This window comes from Oncorhynchus masou, chromosome 31 (assembly GCF_036934945.1).
Source record: "Oncorhynchus masou masou isolate Uvic2021 chromosome 31, UVic_Omas_1.1, whole genome shotgun sequence".
Taxonomy (NCBI): domain Eukaryota; kingdom Metazoa; phylum Chordata; class Actinopteri; order Salmoniformes; family Salmonidae; genus Oncorhynchus; species Oncorhynchus masou.
In genome coordinates, this window is record NC_088242.1 from 58,535,343 (window position 1) to 58,547,448 (window position 12,106).

The 12,106-nt window shown below is 42.3% G+C and overlaps 1 protein-coding gene across 1 annotated transcript in view; it reads right to left on the reverse strand.

The window, feature by feature from the left end:
- LOC135524193 (chromatin remodeling regulator CECR2-like) overlaps nt 1–12,106 on the reverse strand; it is a 66,243-nt gene that overhangs the window by 30,733 nt on the left and 23,404 nt on the right. The gene's annotated exons all lie outside the window — the stretch shown is intronic.

Sequence of the window (12,106 nt, forward strand, 5' to 3'; positions counted from 1 at the left end):
GGGAATTTAGGGCTTCCAAGACACAGTTTGACATTTTCAAAGAAACAGGAGCTCTCGTAGCAAAACTTGTTTGAAGTGTGGATATTGGAACTAGTAACTTATATTGTGAGAGCCATAGGGGACCAGAATATTAGGCAGTATTCTAACGCGTCTAACACTCTTGATCATGACAAACAACCATACAGAACGTGTAGGTAGGCTGTGCGTAGGGGACCTGTTTGAGTTTTTGAGTTGCTGCGGGAGGGGGATTAGTTGACATGTTCTCAGAGAAGTCCTTTCTGCCAGCGGTTGGAGCCGAGGTTCAAGTTCAACCCTGACCCTTCTCCTGCCTGGCATTGTGTGGCCGCCGTTTAGGGCTTATGAAGCGGCAGTAACCGGGAGAGCAAACTCTAAAGGCCCTCAAAGAGCCAAGGAGGGACAGCAGCAGGAGACTAATGCCACCGCACAGACCCGCGCCCTCCCCTCCGCCGCTGGCCAACCAGGCCACAGCACCACACACCATTACCCAGCATGCTTCTCTCTCTCCCCGGGATACCCAAAGGCCCTCGGCTACAGAGCAGAGGAGGGGGAGAGACAAGGGAGGCTGAGAGGGCAAAAAATGCTAATGAAAAGTGCTCCATCAACCAACTGTCCATTTCACTTAACCCCCCTTCCCCCGTTTCCCAAGATGCAAAGCAACCCTTCAGCATTGGCCCTTCCTCTTTAAAAAGTAAATCTGCCTGCAGCTGACTGCCCCTCAGTCTCTAGCTAAAGAACTCACTTCCAAATTCTCTGCATAAAACACAATCACCCCTCCACCTCCCCAAAGAAAAAGCATGTTGACAGTCGAGAATAAACTCAAGGACAAGGAGGCCCATTTCATTGTGCAGCCTGCAGATTGCTGCCCCTCTCTAGAGAAACGGTGAGTGCCGGGTCACTGGGGGTCAGTCTCCACACCTCCCGGCTGTGGAGAGGCACAGAAGACAGGAGTCAACAGTCAGCAGGATGAAAAATGGAGGGAGGGAGGGGTTGAAAAACAGGATAAGATGATGTATCTGCTTTGGGGTAAAAACTACAGCTACTCAGGACTGGTTGATGCTGCAACAGAAGCATGCAAGAGGGGCTGCCTGGGCTGATTATCTACAAGTCCTATTATTCAAAACAGAGTTCATTAAGCTTCTTGAGCACATTTTAATGGCAAAAAAGCTATTGATCAATCTGCTTACAGTGGCAAATTAGAAAGATTCTAAAGGATCTAGAGAATAATTCAATATGAAGAGCCTGGGAGGGGGAAGCTCACAACCCTGGGAGTGCCTGGAACTAGTGGGACAGAATCTACAATAACATGGTTAGCTCCTGGGAGTAGGGCTGTGGGGGTCATTCAATTTTGTCAGCTGGTGATTGTTAAGCAAATATTTGCCCATCTCAGGGTAATTGACTGTCAATTAACATAAACACGTTTAGCATCTCCTGGCGTCCACGCATAGCCTACATGCCACTGACACAGACTTTTGGATTTAGATGTTTTAAAAATGTAGCTTTTCCATTTAATATAGCCTACACCATCACAATAAATCCTTTAGTTATTTTTGACAGGTTTAAAGAAACATGATATGAAGGAGTTTATTTCAGAAGAACAGAATAGCACACAGTTGTCCTTATGTTAGGCCCCGATATGGTTATGCCTTACGGCTGTGGGCTACACTGGTTCATTTAGCAGACAAGATTTGCTTGGTATTTAATGGCATTTTTATTATGAAGAACACAGTTGAACAGCTGAATAAAATAGAAAGGATATCTTCTCCAAACGGGATAGGTTTAGATCTTTAATACATTCTAAGGCTGCATGTTGTGGTGACTGAAGATGATCAGAAAAAAGTTGCAGGAAAAGGCATGAGCTCTGATTTGTTTGTTGTGCAGGCTGTACACACTTCATCAGTCTCTCATTCACAATTTGACAAGCACTTGATAATTTTCTCACCAGGTCTTGAATTTCCCGGCGGCATTCCCTTGTGTGGCCGTTACGGGGGTGTTACACCCCCCCCCCAAAAAAAAATATCCACGACTTTTGAGGCTAAAGGGACTGAATATAACAATTATAATTAACTTCTCCCGGCTGCTATGTGCAGAATCACCTCACACTCACATGGCTCTCAGATATCTAGATATCTTCTTATTAGCCATTGCCTGTCACGTGATCAAGTCCTTCTCACAGGCATCTCAACTAAATAGTAGGCTACAAGTGAAGATCAACATGTTGGGGATGCAATTGCACGTCCTTATCAACTTTCAAGGCGTGTATTGAAGGTATTAGAACTGTCCACATTTAGCCTACTTTGTCAGCCAACTAGATGAGAAGGCCTAACAAACAGCAAAAGCCTGTCAATCTACATCCTCCATAGTGCAAAAGTTGACCTATTCTTGTGTGAGAAATAAATATGGCAGGCCTAGCCTATAGAAAGGTGATGGGATCCTCCTCTTTTTAATAGAGGCCATCAAAACAGTTCTCACACAAATGCATAGCCTATAGAAATGTTGTGCAACATTAACTCATGATGTGTTGATTTTATTTTCTAAAACATTTGCATTTATGTCAGAGTGATTAGAGGGACAATAGAGTGCGGAGTACCGGGCAGTTAGCAAGTTTGGTCGGCTACTAATGACCATCAGCAGCATCAGAGCTTGGAGACCTAGTTATCGTGACTAAACAGTCATCTGGAATTTGCCTGCATACGGTCACTGTAAAAGCCCTAAATGATAGTGGGGCTGTGTGTACATGTGTGCAGTTGCGATGCGCACATGTGCATCAACCACCCAATCAAAAAGGCACTTTTCTAGCCTCAGTGCCATTTCCATCATAGAACATGGGGCTCTTTCAACAGATACGCTCACAGTGTTATGATAGCACAGGTACAGTATGTGTACATGTGCAATAACAAAAACCTGTGTGTAGCCTTGGGAAAGAGAGTGTAAAAGTGTGTGTGTGTACAGGTTTGTGAACAAAAGTCTGTGCCCATGTCTCAGGAGACCAGGAAGTGCCAGGGAGAGTGACATTATCTCAGTGTCCTCTTGTCGACAAGAAGGGGGAGACCAGAACCAACAATCCTCCATGATGACCCTTACAGTAAATTTGTAGGCTCTTCCCCCATTTCAGTATGTAAGGGTTATCATGGAGGACTCTTGTTTCTGATCTGGTCTCCCCCTTCCTGTCGACAGGAGGACATTGAGATCCCGTGTCACGCTTCCTGGCACTTCCTGGTCCCCTGACAGCCAGCCCCTGGGCCGGAGAGGGCCCATCAATCAGGGGCAGGCTGCACTTTGATCACACTTCAAACCTGGGGCCGGCTGGGAGAGCTGGGGCCCAGTCCAGTGGAGCAGCCCTGGATTAACACCACCCGACTCCAACTTTGAAGTGCCACTCGGCAGCTCAGATGGCAAAGGATTGGAATTAATGTGGTGTGTGCCCAGCATGGCGGAGATCCCTCTGTGGGCTCACCATAAAAAATAAGCACACACACACACAAGGCTTTATTAAGGGCCGTGAGGGACACTCACTGCAGCGCTCATACAAGGAGCTCACACGGATCCCCGCAAATACAAAGTGAGGACATGCCTCGCTCCCCGAAGCGCGCAAACGCAAATGCCCCGATGATCTGTGCATGGTACAGATATCCATTGTCTAAGACAAAGATATGCCCATCTCCATCTTTGTCCAAATCTCAGAGGGTTGACAGACTTATCACGAGGCAGTAGACAACAGGCTGGTAAACACTCAAGTGAGTCAAATGCTTGAAGGATGATTGGAGGGTGAGTCAATGCTAAGTCAAAGGTGTGTTACATCCTCTAAAGCACTCAACCCCCTCAGGCCTGTCAGTGGCTCTGCTGTAGCTTGCTAAACTGAGGGTAGGGTAGTGTGGCTGGCCTGGCTCACTGTCAGAGCAGGAGAGTGCAAATGAGAGTGAGGAGTAATGAGAGTGTTCGAGTGTCAGGGTGGAGCTGGACATTTGACAGGAAGCATTTCAAAATTTGACATATAGGCCTAAGCATTGGGTGCGTAACCTTATTATGGCGTCCACCCACGGCGTAATTCATCTTAACAGAACATGCCACTTACCGAATTCCGATGCGCATCATGATTTTAGAATAATTGACCAAATGTTCTTGCTCAGCCAACAGCAAAATCACTAGCCTATTTCAATCTAATGTCACCCGTAGAATAGGTAAACTTTTCTATTGGTCAGCTTGTCATTCTGTGTGGAAAATAAAATAGCTTATTCCAAACAAACTCTGGGACAGATCCCAAATGTATACAACCAGTACATCAAAATAACTTTAAAAAGCATTGAGGCTGATGCAACAGATCAGAGCCTTAAAAACAGTGGTCACCAACCGGTCGATCACAATCTACCTTCAAGGCATTCCTAGTCGATCACCAAACATTTCTGTAGCAAAGCCAATGGACAAAAGACCACTCCATTAGAATGTGTGTTGCGCTGTTGGCGGTAGGTGTACTGGATTCAGAAGCCATGTGCACCAGGTAGGCAAATGTTCCCATTGTGATAGATTTCATTTGTCTGAAATGACAAACCCTGCCTACCCGGAGGACCAGGAGATCGCTGGCCAAATCGGAGGGCTCATATATCCCATTGACTACAGATTCCATGAACTAGCCACAGCAAAGTTTGAGAGTCTACTTGAGATTTCATAACTTTAAAAACCATGACCAGAGATTGCTGTGTTCAATGACAGTCTAAGAGCTGCTGTTTTTACGAGTGAGTTTATGTTTTTGATCTGTTGAGCTCTACATCCCTCCGCTGAGACTAATGCCTGGGAAAATGGTTTTTTGAATGGTCAAACTCTTTCTAGAGCACCGACCTTCTGACCTAAAAGATCACTGACATCATGATTTGACCTAGTTTCTCCTCCTCCCCCCGGGTTCCCAATTGTCTTGAAAGCACCATCAGTCCAGTAAAATAAAAAAGCAAATTTAAATTTATGCTCAGCTGTGCCTCAACCGCTACACCGAGTGATCCACTTTGTTACCAAAACTCGAGATTTGAAATATAATATGGTCTGAAGAACAATATTGGCAGGCATATAGCCAATATGCTGTGATAACGTATTAAGCCTTCTGCACAAATATTATCCCTACATAACTGTTTTTAATTAGGTTACTGTTACATTGTCAGGCACGTAAAAAAAAAGATTAAAAAAAAGAACATTTGAGCGGTAGATCTCGGGTTGCTTTTTGACCCTACGTGATCTTGACTCGGAAAATGTTGTGACTCTGGCTTAAAATGTTGCAAAAAAATACATCCCATTATAGCTGCACCGCAACGTGCATATGGCAGGCCGCAACGCGTGAATGTTCATTCCATAATGCAATTGGCGGGAAAACACAAGGCTTGGGCGGATTGTCAAACCGACCCTGTGCCATACCAGGATATTCGGTAGTACCGGCACTGAACATAAGGGGCGCTATTGTAATCCGGCGGTTAGCAATGCTAAAGAGCACATGTAAAATCAAAGAGAATAACTAAATGCTAATAAGCGCATTGGGAATAAGTATTTTCAGGGTAGACATCCCAGCGCATAAAGTTATACAAGTAACTCAAATGCTACTCTCGGTTTGCTGCGTGCACAAAACAAACAGAGCGTAAGCCTATTGATCCAGAGCATTTAGCACATTTTAGACAGTTAACTTAGTTAAGATACCTAGCTGGCAAATATTTATCTGTGAATCCCATACTGCAACTGCATTGAACAAAAATATAAAACACAACAATTTAAAAGATTTTACCGACTTAAAATTCATATCAGGAAATCAGTCAATTGAAATAATATTCATTAGGGCCTAATCTATGGATTTCCCATGACTGGGAACACCAATATGCATGTTGGTCACAGATAAAAAAAATTATAATAATAATAAATATATATATATAAAAAAGGTAGGGGCGTGGATCAGAAAACCAGTCAGTAGCTGGTGTGACCACCCTTTTCCTCATGCAGCACAACACATCTGTCGCATAAAGTTGATCAGGCTGTTGATTGTGGAATGTTGTACCAATCCTCTGTGCGAAGTTGCTGGATATTGGCAGGAACTGGAACACTGTCGTACACGTCGATCCAGAGCATCCTAAAAAGGATCAATGGGTTACATGTATGGTGAGTGTGCAGGCCATGGATGAAAGGACATTTTCAGCTTCAAGGAATTGTGTACAGATCCTTGTGACAGTGCCATTCATTATCATGCTGAAACATTCAATGGTGTTAGATGAATGGCACGACAATGGGCCTCAAGATCTCGTCACAGTATCTCTGTGCAAATGACCATTGATTAAACAATTGTGTTCCTTGTCTGTAGCTTATACCTGCCCTTACCATACCACCACGGGGCACTCTATTCACAACATTGATATCAGCAAACCCACCCACACAACGTAATCTGATCGTTACAGTTGAAACTGGGATTCATCCGTGAAGAGCAAACTTCTCCAGTGTGCCAGTGCCAATCGAAGGTGAGCATTTATCCACTGATGTTGGTTACAACGCAAAACGGCAGTCAGGTCAAGACCAGGATGAGGACAACGAGCATGCAGATGAGCTTCCTTGAGACAGTTTATGCAGAAATGATTCTGTTGTGCAAACCCAGTTTCATCAGCTGTCCGGGTGGCTGGTCTCAGACGATCCCACAGGTGAAGAAGCCCAATGTAAAGGTCCTGCTCTGGTGGTTGCAAGTGGCCTGCGGTTGTGAAGCCGGTTGGACGTACTGCCAAATTCTCTAAAATCGACATTGGAGGCAGCTTATGGTAGAGCAATGAACATTCAATTCTCTCGCAACAGCTCTGGTGGACATTCCTGCAGTCAGCATGCCAATTGCACACTTCCTCAAAACTTGAGACATCTGTGGCATTGTGTTCTGTGACAAAACTGCACATTTTAGGAGTGGCCTTTTATTGTCCCCAGCACAAGGTGCACTTGTCAAAATCGGTCACAGACATATTTAATAAATGTTATTGCAGGTGTAAAGAAATGCTTGTGTTCCTAGCTCCAACAGTGCAGTAGCATCTAACAATTCACAACAATACACACACACAAAAAACACACTAAAAGTAAAAGAATAGAATTAAGAATGTAATGATCATGCTGTTTAACTTCTTGACGCAACCCATCCCGTTATCGGGATAATTTTCATCAACAACCACTGAATTGCAGAGCGCCATATTAAAAAATATATATATATATTTATGAAATGACAAGGGCAACATAGCAAAACACAGCTTAGCTTTTTGTTAATCCACCTGTCGTGTCAGATTTTGAAAATATGCTTCACAGCAAAAGCAATCAAAGCATTTGTGTAAGTTTATCGATCACTAGACATAATATTATGAACACCTAGCATCAATGTAGCTTGGTCACGAAAATCATAAAAGCAATCAAATTAATCGCTTACCTTTGATGATCTTCGGATATTTTCACTCACGAGACTCCCAGTTACACAATAAATGTTCATTTTGTTCCATAAAGATGATTTTTATATCCAAAATACCTCCGTTTGTTTGGCGCGTTATGTTCAGAAATCCACAGGCTCGAGCGGTCACGACAACGCAGACACAAATTCCAAATAGTATCCGTAATGTCCACAGAAACATGTCAAACATTTTTTATAATCAATCCTCTGTTTTAATATATAGAATCGATAATATATCAGCCGGTACTGTCTCTTTTCCAGTAGGAGGGAGAGACAATGGCTGCCCCACGCAAGCAAAACTCATGCGAACACCCAGCTATCCACTACGCGATGTTATCTTACGCGATGTTATCTTTCTCACTCATTTTTCAAAATAAAAGCCTGAAACTATGTCTAAAGACTGTTGACACCCTGAGAAAGTGATAGGAAAAGGAATCTGGTTGACATCCCTTTAAATGGAGCGAAGGCAGGCTATGGAACATGGAGCTTTAAAAATAGAAGCCACTTCCTGGCAATATCAGTTCTGTTACACTCAGACAATATTTTGACAGTTTTGGAAACTTCAGACTGTTTTCTATCCTAATCTGTCAATTATATGCATATTCTATCATATGGAACCGAGAAATAGGCCGTTTAACTTTGGGAATGTTATTATTCCAAACATAAAAATAGTGCCCCCTAGCTGAAAGAGGTTAATCAGCTTCTTGATATGCCACACCTGTCCGGTCGCTAGCCTCCCACCTTGCCAACAGCCAGTGAAATTGCAGGGCGCCAAATTCAAAACAGAAATCTCATAATTAAAATTCCTCAACCATACAATTATTCTACACCATTTTAAAGATACACGTCTCGTTAATCCAACCACCGTGTCCGATTTCAAAAGGGCTTTTCGACGAAAGCAGAACATATTATGTTACTTCAGCAACTAGTCACAGAAAGCATTCAGCCATTTTCCAACCAGAGGTGTCACACAAAAAGCAGAAATATAGAACAAATTAATCACTAACCTTTGACAATCTTCATCAGATGACACTCCTAGGACTCAAATGTTACATGTATTGTGTATGTTTTGTTCGATCAAGTTCATATTTATATCCAAAAACCTCAGTTTACATTGGCGCCATGTTCAGAAATGCCTCCAAAAAATCTGGAGAAATTGTAGAGCCACATCAAATAACAGAAATACTCAAACTTTGATGAAAGATACATATTTTACATAGAATTAAAGAGAAACTTGTTCTTAACTTCTTCGATATAGGGGGCGCTCTTAATTTTTGGATAAAAAAAACGTTCCCGTTTTAAACAAGATATGTCACGAAAAGATGCTCGACTATGCATATAATTGACAGCTTCGGAAAGAAAACACTGACGTTTCCAAAACTGCAAAGATATTATCTGTGAGTGCCACAGAACTGATGCTACAGGCGAAACCAAGATGAAATTTCAAACAGGAAATGGCCCAGATTTTGAGGGCGCTGTGTTCCAATGTCTCTTTATATGGCTGTGAATGCGCCAGGAATGAGCCTACACTTTCTGTCGTTTCCCCAAGGTGTCTGCAGCATTGTGACGTATTTGTATGCATATCATTGGAAGATTGACCATAAGAGACTACATTTACCAGGTGCCCGCTTGGTGTCCTCCGTTGAAATTATTGCGTAATGTCCAGCTGCGTGCATTTTACCATTTGCTTCAGAGGAGAAAGTCAACTGCCACAAATGATTTATCATCGAATAGATACGTGAAAAACACCTTGAGGATTGATTCTAAACAACCTATTGCCATGTTTCTGTCGATATTATGGAGTTAATTTGGAAAAAAGTTTGACGTTGTAATGACTGAATTTTCCTTTTTTTTCTTAGCCAAACGTGATGAACAACACGGAGCGATTTCTCCTACACAAATAATCTTTTTGGAAAAACTGAACATTTGTATTCTAACTGAGAGTGTCCTCATTGAAAACATCCGAAGTTCTTCAAAGGTAAATTATTTTATTTGAATGCTTTTCTTGTTTTTGTGAAAATGTTGCCTGCTGAATGCTATGCTAGCTATCAATACTCTTACACAAATGCTTGTGTAGCTATGGTTCAAAAGCATATTTTGAAAATCTGAGATGACATTGTTGTTAACAAAAGGCTAAGCTTGTGAGTGAATATATTTCTTTCATTTCATTTGCGATTTTCATGAATAGTTAACGTTGTGTTATGCTAATGAGCTTGAGTCTATGATTACGCTCCCGGATACGGGATTGCTCGACGCAAGAAGTTAATGCAACCGCTGTGTCAGATTTCAAAAAAGCTTTACGGCAAAAGCACAATATTCAATAATCTGAGAGCAGCGTTCAGCCTCAAAAGCAAGCCATACACAGTTACCTGCCAAATTGTGGAGTCAACAAAAGTCATAAATAGCATTATAAATCTTCACTTACCTTTGCAGATCATCAGAATGCACTCCCAGGACTCCCACAAGAAATGTTTGTTTTGTTCGATTACGTACATATTTATGTCCAAATACCGCCGTTTTGTTCACTATTCCAAAGGCACAATGCACAAGCACAAAATCCAGATGAAAAGTCAAGAGTTCCATGTTCCATGTCCAGATGTTTACAATCAATCCTTAGGGTCTTTTTTATAATAAATCTTCAATAATATTCCAACCGGAAAATAGCGTATTCATTAGAGGAAAAAGAAGGCACGGCGCGCACAGTAAACAACTGATTGGCCACAGCCTAGTCCACTTGTTGAAACAGCTCTTATTCGACCCCCTTCCACAATAGAAGTCTAAAACAACTTTCTAAAGACTGTTGACATCTGCTGGAAGCATTGGGAAGTGCAATCTGGCCACAGACACAGCATATTGGATAGGCAAGCACTTAAATGAAACTTCAAACCTCAGATTTCCCACTTCCTGGTTGGATTTGTCTCAGGTTTTTGCCTGCCATATGAGTTCTGTTATACTCACAGAAATCATTCAAACAGTTTTATAAACTTGTGTTTGTGTTTTCAATCCAATACTACTAATAATATGCATATATTAGCATCTGGGACAGAGTAGCAGGCAGTTCTCTCTGGGCACGTTATTCATCCAAGCTACTCAATACTGCCCCCTGTCACCAAGAAGTTAACAGGGATGCTAACAAATATGCACACAATTGATGGAAATAAGCTTGTGCTTATGGAACATTTTAATCTCATCTCATTAAACATGGGACCAACACGTTACATTTTGTGTTTATATTTTTATATTTGTTTATATTATTTTTGGGGGGGAATTTTACCCCTTTTCTCCCCAATTTCGTGGTATCCAATTGTTGTAGTAGCTACTATCTTGTCTCATCGCTACAACTCCCGTACAGGCTCGGGAGAGACAAAGGTTTTAAGTCATGCGTCCTCCGATACACAACCCAACCAGCCGTACTGCTTCTTAACACAGCGCGCATCCAACCCGGAAGCCAGCCGCACCAATGTGTCGGAGGGTACACCGTACACCTGGCAACCTTGGTTAGCGCGCACTGCGCCCGGCCCGCCACAGAAGTCGCTGGTGCGCGATGAGACAAGGACATCCCTACCGACCAAGCCCTCCCTAATCCGGGCGACGCTAGGCCAATTGTGTGTCGCCCCACGGACCTCCCGGTCGCGGCCGGTGGTAATCTGCATTTTTGGACTCCAATTACATTGCAATCCACGAGGAAACTGCGCGGCAGGCTGGCCACCTGTTATGCAAGTGCAGCGACAAAAGGACCTTGTGGCTGCAAGGAGCCAAGGTGAGTTGCTAGCTAGCATTATTCTTATAAAAAAAAATCTTCACATAATCACTAGTTAAACTAGTAATATCAACCATGTGTAGTTAATTTATGTGCAACGCAAGACAAGCTAGTTAACAGGCACCGCATCACAGCCTACTTCAACTTTGCCAAACGGGTGATGATTTAACAAAAGTGCATTACCGAAAAAAAGCACAATCGTACCCAACCATAAACATCAATGCCTTTCTTAAAATCAATACACAGAAGTATATATATTTTTAAGCCTGCATAATTATTTAAAAGAAATGCATGTTAGCAGGCAATATTAACTAGGGAAATTGTGTCACTTCTCTTGCGTGTAATTTGGGCCGCCTGGCTCATTCCTAACCGTTTACTAATTATGACATTACATTGAAGGTTGTGCAATGTAACAGCAATATTTAGACTTAGGGTTGCCGCCCGTTCGATAAAATAAGGAACAGTTCCGTATTTCACTGAAAGAATAAACATTTTGTTTTCGAAATGATAGTTTCCGGATTTTACCATATTAATGACCAACGGCTTGTATTTCTGTGTTTATTAGATTATAATTAAGTTATGACTTGACATTTGATAGAGTAGTCTGAGCGGTGGTAGGCAGCAGCAGTTTCGTAAGCATTCATTCAAACACTTTCCTGCGTTTGCCAGCAGCTCTTAACATTGCTTGAAGTACAGCACTGTTTATGACTTCGAGCCCATCAACTCCCAAGATTAGGCTGGCAATATTAAAGTGCCTATAAGAACATCCAATAGTCAAAGGTATATGAAATACAAATGGTAGAGAGAGAGATATAGTCGACGCATCATAATTCCTATAATAACCACAATCTAAAACTCCTTAACTGGGTATATTGAGCCACCAGCTTTAATAT